Raw genomic sequence first — 12,425 nt, 5'->3', positions numbered from 1 at the left:
GGCCTCATCCTCCGGAAATTCTGTTTCTTTGTTACTAACGTTGTGGGACCACCCCATAACAAAGAAACAATATATATATATTTATATATTTATATATCTAAACATGCAATTCTTTGTCCAAAAAATGAGCATGTTCAAAAATTAAATGAAGAAACTTTGGATATACTCGATGGAGATTTTCACACAGATTTGAGTGATGATTCCATTGATTCCACAGATGATGCTGAAAAGGAAAATTTTCCCATCGAATTTCTTAACAGTATTACTCCTTCGGGAATGCCGTGTCATAAATTAAAATTGAAAGTGGGTGCAATCATCATGCTATTGAGAAATCTCAATAGTAAATGGGGTCTTTGTAATGGTACCAGATTTATTATCAAATGATTAGGACCTAACATTATCGAAGCTGAAGTATTAACAGGATCTGCAGAGGGAGAGGTTGTTCTGATTCCAAGAATTAATTTGTCCCCATCTGACACTGGCCTCCCATTTAAATTGATTCGACGACAGTTTCCTGTGATGCCAGCATTTGTGATGACTATTAATAAATCACAAGGACAAACTCTAGACAAAGTAGGCATATTCCTACCTGAACCCGTTTTCGCACATGGTCAGTTATATGTTGCTTTCTCTCGAGTTTGAAGAGCATGTGACGTTACTGTTAAAGTTCTAAATACTTCATCACAAGGGAAATTAGTCAAGCACTCTGAAAGTGTTTTCACTCTTAATGTGGTGTACAGGGAGATATTAGAATAAGTTTAATCACTTTATCAGTCATTGTTTGCATCACTGTTGTTTTCATATTATGTTTTTGTTGTTTTCATATCATGTTTTTGTCATTTTTATATCATGCCTCTTTTGTTGTTATATCCTTTTGTATTATTTTCATATACATTTTACTAATTTCCTTTCATCTCTCACACTTCTATTACAGAGAAAGGGCAAATAGCAATATTAAAATATCTCTGCTAATTAATTCCCTTTTTTGAAAAACATATATTTTATTGATTTTTTACAGAGAGGACGGGAGAAGGATAGAGAGTTATAAACATCGATGAGAGAGAAACATCGATTAGCTGCCTCCTGCACACTTCCCACTGGGGATGTGCCCGCAACCAAGGTACATGCCCTTGACTGGAATCGAACCTGGGACCCTTGAGTCTGCAGGCCGATGCTCTATCCACTGAGCCAAACCGGTTAGGGCAATTAATTCCCTTTTGATGTGCATGAATGTCGTGCACAGGGCTACTAGTAATATTATAAATACTAAATACTGACCTAACCAGAACTAAATGAAGGGTATAGCAGAGCCAGGTGTGGACAGAGAGCTAATTCCTCATCTTGCCAGTAGGAATTCAACAGATAATTCCTAAAACTAAAAATCAAGAAGTAGCAATAACAGCATGTTATTAAAAATGTGACAGTGGTTATCTTGAGGAGGGAAATAATTCAGGGATTCTGATTTTCAAAAGAAGCCTTTCCATTAGATGACTCAATTAGATAACATTTATAAACTTGGCAAAAATAAAAGCTAACTTTAAATAAATACTATCACATTTTTTTAAAAAGTGTTCATTGCCCTGGCTGGTAATGCTCAGTTTTTGGAGCATTTGCCCACAGACCGAAGAGTCATGGGTTCAATTCCCTGTCAATAGCATGTACGTTGGTGCAGGTTCCCCAGCTGCAGGAGTATGAACAGGAGGCAATCAATCGATGTGTCTCTCTCACATCCATATCTGTGTGTCTGTCTGTCTGTCTGTCTGTCTCTCCCCTCTCCCCTCCTTCTCTGCCACTCTCTCTAAAAGTCAATAGCCAGAGTATCCTTGGGTGAGGATTAAGAAAATAAAAAAATAAATGTCTATAAATTAAAAGTTATCAACATATACATATTACATGTATGGATATTCCTACATAATTAGGTAAATTGGAAAAGCCATGGTACTTGTCATTTGTACATTCATCTGCTTAAATCCTAAGGAAATAACTAAAATTTTAGATAGCTTTCAAGTTTACTAAGCATCCATAAATAACCTCTGGCTCCAGTCTCTCTCTCCAGATGTGTTTTTCAGGCACTGCTCCTTTTGCACCTTGCTATCCAGTCTCATTTCAGCTGCCTATGAAAGGTCATACTTGTTATCCCAGACTTCTGTCAGAGAATCGCTCCTTATTCCTATTAACTCAGCAACTCTACCTACATCTCCCCCGAGAAACAGTTAGTTATAAACCCTGAAAATATTTTACTGCTTCACTAATCAGATTTTAATTATTCACTTGTTTGTCTCTTTTACTGTAAAGTCCTTGATGAAATAATTCCTACTTTGAATAGTGAGCCACCTGGCACATTTCATTATTAAGTACAACAAATATTTAGTAAACTAGAGGCCAGGTGCATGAAATTTGTGCGGGGGGGGTGGGGGGGGGGGAGTCCCTCAGCCTGGCCTGTGCCCTCTCGCAGTCCAGGACCCCTCGGGGGATATCGGCCTGCTGGGGGGGTATAGGGCCTAAGCTGGCACGCAGACATCCCTCTCACACTCAGGGCTCTCGCAGTCCAGAACCCTTGCTCCTTACCGCCCGCCTGCCATGGAGGAGGGAGAGGATCCCACCACCACTGCTGCACTTGCCAGCCATGAGCCCGGCTTCTGGCTGAGCGGGGGGAGGGGAGAGGGGAGTGCCACTCAACCAGAAACCGGGCTCACTGCTCCTTAGCACTGGCCCCGCCCTCCACCCACTGGTGGGGGAGGAGGGGATATCTGGGATCAGGCTGGCTGGGGAAGGGGCCGTGGGAGGTTGAGGAGCCCCGGTCATGCCCCATCCTGTCTCTGTGGAGGACCTGGGACCGCACCGCCCCCTCTCCCACTGCCTCTGCGGAAGGGGCAGCACCAGGATGGGACCCACACTGCGGACCTCTCCTGCTGCCTCTGTGGAAGGGGGGGCACCAGGACCACCATGGCTGGCCTGGCAAAGCAGGCTCGCTGGCCCTGCCCCCCACCCACTGGTTATCCGGAAGGTCGTTCTGCTGTCAGGTCTAATAAGCATATTAGCTCTTTATCACCCATACTAATAAAAGGGTAATATGCAAATTAACCATCACTCCGAAACAAAGATGGTGGCGCCAGATGGAGCCACAGAGCCGGCCAGAGCGGGTGCGATGTTTGGCTTCCTTCGTTGCCCTAGCGACAAAGGAAGCCAAGTCTCCTGCAAGCCTCGGCCGGCCCGCCAAGGGCAGGCCTCTTGGAGGCGGCCACGGAGCAGGCTGGAGCGAGCGGAAGGCGGCTCCAGCCTGGAGCCAAGGCGGAAGGCGGCGGCCAGAGCGAAGGCCGGGGTCCCGGGTACCAGAGGGAAGCCAGTGCCGGCAGCCAGAGAAAGGAAGGCCTATTCTTGCACAAATCTTCGTGCTTTGGGCCTCTAGTATAGAATAATCTTACTTAGTCCTCAGAAAAACTCCCTGAAGTACTATCTTATTTGCATGAGTAAACTCAGGGTCAGAGAAATTAAACCACTGGCCAAGTCCATTATTTTTTTTTTAAATATATTTTATTGATTTTTTACAGAGAGGAAGGGAGAGAGATAGAGAGTTAGAAACATCGATCAGCTGCCTCCTGCACATCTCCTACTGGGGATATGCCCGCAACCCAGGTACATGCCCTTGACAGGAATCGAACCTGGGACCTTTCAGTCTGCAGGCTGACGCTCTATCCACTGAGCCAAACCGGTTTCAGCAAGTCCATTATTTTTAAAAATATATATTTTATTGAATTTTTACAGAGAGGAAGGGAGAGGGAGAGTTAGAAACATCAATGAGAGAGAAACATCAATCAGCTGCCTCCTGCACGCCCCACACTGGGGATCCAGCCCCCAAACTGGGCATGTACCCTGACCAGGAATCGAACTGTGATCTCCTGGTTCATACATCAAAGCTCAACCACTGAGGCACACCAGCCAGGCGGCCAAGACCATTATTTAGTAAATAATGAAGACAGGGCTCAAACCCTGATTTTCTGACTCCAAATCTTGGTCTCTCTTTCTACTACATCACAGTATCATTCATGTAAAACACTCACTTTAGAAATAAATTATCAAAGAGCACAGGTTAAAAAAGAAAGGAAGAAAGAAAAAGGTGAATGAAAATGCAAACAAAGCATACGGGATGAATGTATTTTTCAAAAATATTAATTCAGCATTTTCAACAAATAGAAAGGGGGAAATAAAGAGATGCAAAGGTACAGTTTAAAAGAGACTTAAAATACATATCAAATAATCACAATGTGTGGACCTATTTTAGATTCTAATTAAAATAATCTTTTTTTTTTAGTTGTCTGATGTTATCATTGGGGAAAGCTAGGTGAAACGTATATGGGAACTCTGTACTATTGTTTTAACTTCTACCAGTGTTTCTCAACCTTCCTAATGCCGCGACCCTTTAATACAGTTCTTCATGTTATGGTGACCCCCAACCATAAAATTATTTTCGTTGCTACTTCATAACTGTAATTTTGCTACTGTTATGAATCGTAATGTAAATATCTGATATGCAGGATGTATTTTCATTGTTCGCGACCCCCAGGTTGAGAACCACTATAACAGTCTAAAATTATTCCAAAATAAAATAATTTTAAGACACATTTGTTGTTTTATATATACATACACATATAAAATTAACAAATCTTGCATAACCAGTTGATGCTTTAAACTAGATGCATTTGTAAACATAAATATAAAATATGAAATATTAACATAAACACCAACATAGTAAAAAATAATTCAATAGCTATAAATTGAGGATTATATCCTCCTTTTACAAGTAGGCATACTCCTATGTAATTATGTAAACTGGCAAAGCCATGACAGTTGTCATTTGAACTTCCCAAGGATATAAATCATATACACACACATTTGAACACTGACTGGATTGTTTATGATAGATAACTAAAGAATTACTGGTCCTAGCTGGTTTGGCTCAGTGGATAGAACGTCCGCCTGCAGACTGAAGGGTCCCAGGTTCGATTCTGGTCAAGGGCACATGCCCAGGTTGCGGGCTCGATCCCCAGTGTGGGGCATGCAGGAGGCAGCCAATCAATGATTCTCTCTTATCATTGATGTTCCTATCTCTCTCTCCCTCTTCCTTCCTTTCTGAAATCAATAAAACACATTTTTTAAAAAGAATCACTGCCATTTTTATTTTTAGATAAAATAGTAGTATTAAAAATGTTTTAAAAAGTCCTTATCTGTTTTTTTTTAACCTACAAAAATGTGTCCTCTTTTATGTTAATGAGAATACTATACACAACAAAGATATAACTTAAACACCGTGCTTTGATTTGGGTTCAGGTATTAAATTTTTAATTACAAAAATGTTATTTCAAAGTTATACTCTCATCAGGAAAATGTGAAAAGATAGATACATTTTCTGTGATTTTTATAAATTTTTTAGAATAACTTGAATGATTATATTTAAGAGTCCTTATCTCTTCAAGATACATATTGATATTTTTATAGAAGGCATTATATGAGGTCTAGTATTTGCATTAAAATAATATAAGAAAGTGGGACTAGAGATTAAACAAACTGGCCAGATAACTGGCCAATAACTGTTGAAGCTGGATAATGGGTACATGTGGTTTATTATACTTTCCTGACTACTTTGGTATATGTTGAACTTTTCCATAAAGTTTTTTAAGGAAAAGAATATTCAAAATGTACTACACCTTTGAGGTTTCTAGAAAACAAGTGAATTATAAAACAAGTTTTGTGACTTTCACTTCTACACCTTCAAAATAGACTCACTATACAGAATTAACCTGCTAAGAAAAAACCCAGCTTCTTCTCGATTTAGAATTTCAATAACTATGTACTTAGAACTATAAAAACCAATTCCACAAATCAGTTCTTTTTACAAAAACATAAAAGCAACTTACATGAAAATAAATTTCAGATGAACTAAAGATTTAAAGTGAAAGGAATGAATACTAGAAGGAAACAGTACACTAAAAAAAAAACAAAACAAAAAATTTCTGAAAGATTAACATGCAGTTTATTTAAGAATTATCACAAATCATTAAGTAAGCCCAAAAGAAAAACAAATGGGGAAGATATGAAGAAACAAGCTCCAAAAAGTGATAAGCAATGAAAATATCCATTAAAATGATGTTCAACCTCAACATTATTAACCAAGAAAATCCAAACTTAAAAAATAAGATACTGCCCTAACCGGTTTGGCTCAGTGGATAGAGCATCGGCCTGCGGACTCAAGGGTCCCAGGTTCGATTCCAGTCCAGGGCATGTACCTTGGTTGCGGGCACGTCCCCAGTAGGGAGTGTGCAGGAAGCAGCTGATCGATGTTTCTCTCTCATCGATGTTTCTAACTCTCTATCCCTCTCCCTTCCTCTCTGTAAAAAATCAATAAAATATATTTAAAAAAAATAAATAAATAAGATACTGTCTGTCATTTAAGAGACTTACAGATGGCCAGTGTGGAAAAGGATATGGGGAAAAAACACTGTCCTCTTTGGAGGAGGATCAAGACAACAAAGTTTTAACGTGCATATCCTTCGCTCAGCAATTCTATTTCTGGTGAGATATCCTAAAGAAATAGTCCCACATGTGCTTCAAGTTGTAGAAACAAGGATTTTTCAGGACATAATTAACCTAAGAAAACTTTAAATATGCCCCTCAACATGCAAGTAGTTAAATTATGGTACATACAATGGCATACAACATAGCTGTTTTTAAAATACAGTTGATCTTAGACACAAACAAAATATTAAGTGAAAAATGAAATCAAGAGAAAAAGGAATATAGTTTTATCCCACACTGAGGTGGAACACGTACATATATATTTACTTATTATATCTTATAGACACAAAAGGAATAGAAGGACATGCAAACTGTTAAGTGAAGTTATCTCTGGAGAGGGTCATGTTGGTAGTTAAATTTTCTATCAGAACATAAGATGTCAAGAGTTTTTTCAATTTTGTTAAAAAAATGTCCCCATATTCACGCGTTTCCCACACCCACCTCCCACGTTCTGCATGCTGATTTTTTGCAACCACCAATCTGACCCCTGCTTAGAAGGGTCAATGTCCTTCCTTGCTCCCTGGCCCAGCTCCTCCACTTGGCTGGATCGCTGGTGGCAGCGCACCGCCAGCTGCTGGTTCCGCTCGGTGCCCTTCCGCTCCGCCCGAGTCTCTCCCCTTCTGCTCCATCTGTTAGGAATGCTCCTTGCCCACCTCTCCCACTCCCCCGCCCGCTCCCACTCCACATGACTAACTTCAGGTTTCTGGCTGAAATGTCTTTTCCTCAGAAAAACATTCCTGACTCCTGACTCCTTTTATTACCCTGAGCCTTTTCGTTATGACCCTTAAAGAAACTGTAATTAAACACCCAATTGTTTAAATTACTTGTGTTACTGGGCACGTCCCTCACGAAGATACCAGGACAGGGACCTACTGGGATTCATTCACATCACGGCTGAGCGGGCACTGAGCGGGCACAGCAAGACGCAGAGTAGGCACTCAATAAGGAATGTGTCTGACACAAATCCTACAGGGGAAATTGTGGATGGTAGGTTAAAAAAAAAAATACTAATTTTTAATCTGCTGTTTCTAATTTTCTGGCAGTACCCTAACAAGAAGGGTTTCCTTCACAATCATAAAAATACAGATTGCCTGTGCGACCTAAATTAAGTGCTTATGCCGATGTAAAACTCAAAAGTTTGTGTGTACTTTCATACATGGCTGGTGGCCACAATCTTTGGTAAGCAATTGCTTTTAATAAAGCAATATATCAATACGCAGCAAGTGCCGTAAACACAGGACTATCTTCTGTCCCGGTAATCTCAACATACTTTCCTGTAAGAGGATTTTTATTTGTAAGGGAATAATTCAACACAAGGCATACTGTACATATCGTTTTAAATGACGTTTACCTAGAGAAAAGCGGTAAAGCCCTGAAAACTAGTTTATATGCACAAATAACCCACTATGTTAGGCGGAGTTCAACGACATGTTAGTTGTGTTAGAAACCGAGTTATGCTTTTGATATTCATTTGAAATGCCCCAAGAGACGTGGGTCTCTGGAATTCCTGAGACGCGGTAAACGTGGAGACAGTGACCAATACAATTCGCATTTAGGGCCGAAGGACCGCCATTCGCCCGCCCCGACCGGGGAGGGTCCTTCGGAATCGTCGTCCGGGCCACACCTGCTTTCACGACCCCCGGGACCAAAGTTCCAGCCAAACGAGAATGAGCGCCCAGATGCCCCGGTTTGTCGTGGGACCGTGACGAGCTCCGGGCGCGCCAACCGCGGACCTGCCCCACCCACCTCGCCAGCTGGACGGCAAGCCACCCCCTCGCAGGTGCCGGACAGCGCGGCCTCCCTCCGCGCCCGGACCCGCTCCCCTCCGCTCCGCGCCCGGACCCCGCTCCCCTCCCCTCCGCGCCCGCGACCCCCGCCCGCCACTCGGGGCGGCCAGGCGGCCGGCGCACCTTCACCCGCTTCGCCCCCGGTGCCCCGATCCAGCCGCGCCGCACGGGTCGCCCGAAACTCGGCGGCCCTGCGCATTGGCCGCCGCCGCCCCTCCCCTCCCGGCGGGTTTAATGTGTAGCCGGACAGGGCGGGAAGCTCCGGGCGGCACACGGTCCCGGCGAGAGGCCGCAGCCCCGGTCGCGAGCGCAGAGCCCCCGAGCGAACGAGGACGGGCCCGAGCTGAGGGGTGCGGGGCGTGGGACGAGCCGGGGCGGCGGGGCCTGGGCCTCGCGCTTACCTGGGGGGAGGACGGCGCAGCGGCGACCGAGCGAGGCAGAGGTGGGGGCGGCCCCTCGGGAGATGCCAAGCAATGGCGGCCCGCGGCGCGAGCCCACAAGACCCAGATCCCCGGGAGACCCCGCTGCCCGCCGGCCCGCCCCTTAAAGTCCCCTGAGGCTCCGCCCTCGGGGGCGGAGCGGGCGCACCGATCTTAAAGGGGCAATGACACCGCCCCGGAAATTGCCCGGCCTGTGAGAGTCCGGTTAAAGGGGCGATGCCCGGTTCTCCCGGCATAGACCTGCTCTGTGGTCGGGGACCATCAGGCCTCCGCCCTCGGGGTGCGGACCCCCAGCCACCCTCAAGATTACCCCTATCACAAAGGCAGCTTCCCGGGGCTGATAATTCGTTCAAGAAGTTCACTTACCAAATATTTACAGCCTTGTTGTTAAAGGAATATGTACAGTCGACATGCTAATCTATTAACAGGCTAATATGCTAAGTGTCCGACCATCCCGGTAATGACGTCAGGTAGCCACACCTGGCTTCCTCTCCTAGCCCCGAACAGCCTCAGGTGCAAACATTTCACACTCTAACAAGCGTCTGTGAGGGCTTGCCCCTGCCTCACCTCATTTGACCCTCACAGAAGTCCTGGAGGAGATAGATAGGAGACTCGATAGAAACCTATTTTCTTTTCATTAGCTGGAAAACGGAGATTAAGAGAGCTTAGAAACTTGACCCGACTGAAAAGAAGTAAGAAATGGTGGACCTTGAAAATGTCTTCAGGTTTTCTCACTGCGCAGAATATAGTCAATCACTGCCGCAGTTAAATAGTTCACCCTTCGTTCTCCCTGCGTGATCTACAATAAGAATGAAACGGAATTTTGGGACTGGAACACACGGTATTCCCCTGGGTAGACTGGTTCCCCGGCTCTTTGTCCCTGGAAAACGAAGAATGAATCCATGGGCAGAAGGTGGTATACCAAAGGTGGAAATTTATTGAAGAACAAGTATAGGTTCCCATGTGGGGAGGGAGAAAGGGTCCCACAGAACAGACTCCCACGTGGGCAGGGGGAACAATCCCACTCAGTTCCTTTTCCCTATCCTATCTAATAAAAGAGAAACATGGTAATTAGCCGTAACTTCGCTACCCTCCCCATTGGCTAATCAGGGCGATATGCAAATTAACTGCCAACCAAGATAGCGGCGGGCAGCCAGGTAACTGACACGAACAGGAGGCTTGCTTGCTCCAGTGACGGAGGAAGCCAAGGTACCCCGCCTGCTGCTGCTGGGCTCTGAGCTGCTCTCTAAGAAACATTGTTACAAATACAGAAGCTAAACAAAACCCCAGAAACCTGTTTTCAGTCAGCCGGGATCTCAGAGCTGGAGTTGCACCAAAGTTTCAAATACAGAAGGTAAACAAAGCCAGAAACCTGCTTTCAGCAGCCAAGGTCTCAGAGCTGGAGCCGGCTCTCAGCTCCAGTGACAGCCATAGAAGATAAATAAATTCCAGAATAAAAAAAAAAGGAAAAAATGAGAGGTTGGGAGCTTCAGTCACCTGCCAGGCTGAAAATGGCCCTCAGCCCCTCACCCAGACGGTCCAGGCACCCCAGTGGGGACCCCCACCCTGAAGGGGGTGTGACCAGCTGCAAACAGCCATTATCCCCTCACCCAGGCTGGCCAGGCACCCCAGTGGGGACCCCCACCCTGAAGGGGGTGTGACCAGCTGCAAACAGCCATCATCCCCTCACCCAGGCTGGCCAGGCACCCCAGTGGGGACCCCCACCCTGAAGGGGGTGTGACCAGCTGCAAACAGCCATCATCCCCTCACCCAGGCTGGCCAGGCACCCCAGTGGGGACCCCCAACCTGATCCAGGACACCCTTCAGGGCAAACCAGCCGGCCCCGACCCATGCACCAGGCCTCTATCCTAATAGTAAAAGGGTAATATGCCTCCCAGCACCGGGATCAGCGGAGCCACGGGGCCTCCCAGCACCGGGATCAGCAGAGCAGCAATGCCTCCTGGCCCCTGAAGCAGTGTGACAGGGGGCAGCGCCCAAACCCCCTGATTGCCCTGCGGCTCTGTTCGTGACAGGGGAAGGCGCCCCAACCCCCTGATAGGCCCTGCTCTGTGTGTGACAGGGTGCGGCGCCCCAAACCCCCCATGGGTCCTGCTCTGTGTGTGACGGGGTGGAGCCACAACCTCCCCATTGGCCCTGCCCTGAGTGTGACAGGGGGGAGTGCCCCAACCCCCTGATTGGCCCTGCTCTGTGGGTGACAGGGGGCAACACCCCAACCTCCCCATCGACCCTGCCTTGAGTGTGACAGGGGGCGGCGCCCCAACCCCCCAATCGGCCCTACCCTGAGCGTGACTGAGGTTGGCATCACAACCTCCTGATTGGCCCTGCTCTGTGCATGACGGGGGGAGCTCCCCAACCCCCTGATCAGCCCTGCTCTGTGTGTGACAGGGGGCAGCGCCCCAACCCCCTGATTGGCCGGCTCTGTATGTGACAGGGGTGGCACCACAACCCCCTGATTCACCCTGCTCTGTGCATGACAGGGGGTGGCACCACAACCTCCCCATCGACCCTGCCTTGAGTGTGACAGGGGGCGGCGCCCCAACCCCCCAATCGGCCCTACCCTGAGCATGACTGAGGGTGGCATCGCAACCTCCTGATCCACCCTGCTCTGTGCATGACAGGGGGCGGCGCCCCAACTCCCCAATCGGCCCTGCTCTAAGCCCAACCAGGAGCTGCGGGGCAGGCACCTAGGGATTGGGCCTGCCCTTTGCCACCTGGGAGTGGGCCTAAGCCAGCAGGTCGTTATCTCCTGAGGGGTCCCAGACTGTGAGAGAGCACAAGTGGGGCTGAGGGACACACACCCCCTGCCAGTGCACAAATTTTTGTGCACCGGGCCTCTAGTCCTATATAATAAAAGGGTAATATGCAAATTGTCCCCTTGACCAGAAGTTTGACCAGGGGGCGGGGCTGGCCCACCAACTGCCCACAGCCCCTCCCCCTGGCCACCCAGCCCAATTGGCTGCATCAGGGCAGGCTGGCCGGACCCCAACTGCTCACAAATTTGTGCACCAGGCCTCTAGTGGCTTATAAAGGCCCCAGATCTTTGTGCGTTGATATCCCTCTGATTGGTCACTATTCCCTTGGACTGGTCACTATGGTAACTCCTGAGCTCAAAGGTTGAACCTCTTTCCTTATTGTTTTCCTATTCCTTTTGGGCTTTCCTCTCCTTTCAGATGAGGAGCTTCCTTCCCTTTATTTTGTAAATATAGACCTTTTGCTGTTCCCTGCTCCCTCATTCTATGGAAATGTACCTGTTGCAGCTTTTCAGCTCTTCTATTCTATGGAAATATACCTTCTGCTGCTCTGTAGCCTATGCTTCTTCCATGGTCCCCTTAATTTCTAAAATTTCCCAAACCTGTCTTTTTCACTCCTAAAAATTCCCTTTCAATAATGTATTTTGTGTTGATAGTTACTGCTGTGTTGCTGACAATTACCTGAAAGAGGAGTTCGGGTGCTTCACTAGGCTGGAAAAAGTTTAGCTACATCAGAAAGCAGGTCTAATTAAGCAAATTTGTTCTATATCTATAAAAGGCTAAGTTTACTCGCACATGCACGATACATATAAAGCTCTCGCTGGCGCCAATTGCATGCAAGTATTTCTATCTGT

At 46.5% G+C, this 12,425-nt stretch overlaps 1 protein-coding gene across 2 annotated transcripts in view; it reads right to left on the bottom strand.

Moving 5' to 3' along the window:
* Positions 1-8,926, bottom strand: part of EPB41L5 (erythrocyte membrane protein band 4.1 like 5) — a 160,765-nt gene extending 151,839 nt beyond the window's left edge. Inside the window, exon 1 of one of the 2 annotated variants that reach the window (XM_081095458.1) lies at positions 8,762-8,926. The gene's annotated coding sequence lies outside the window, so the exon portion shown is untranslated. The remainder of the gene's footprint in view (positions 1-8,761) is intronic. The other variant, XM_081095459.1, reaches the window with a different exon arrangement.
* Positions 8,927-12,425: the final 3,499 nt, after the last annotated feature.

Source organism: Myotis nattereri (genome assembly GCF_964212035.1).
Source record: "Myotis nattereri genome assembly, chromosome: 7".
In the NCBI taxonomy this organism is placed as follows: domain Eukaryota; kingdom Metazoa; phylum Chordata; class Mammalia; order Chiroptera; family Vespertilionidae; genus Myotis; species Myotis nattereri.
This window is presented reverse-complemented; position numbering and strand designations above follow the sequence as displayed.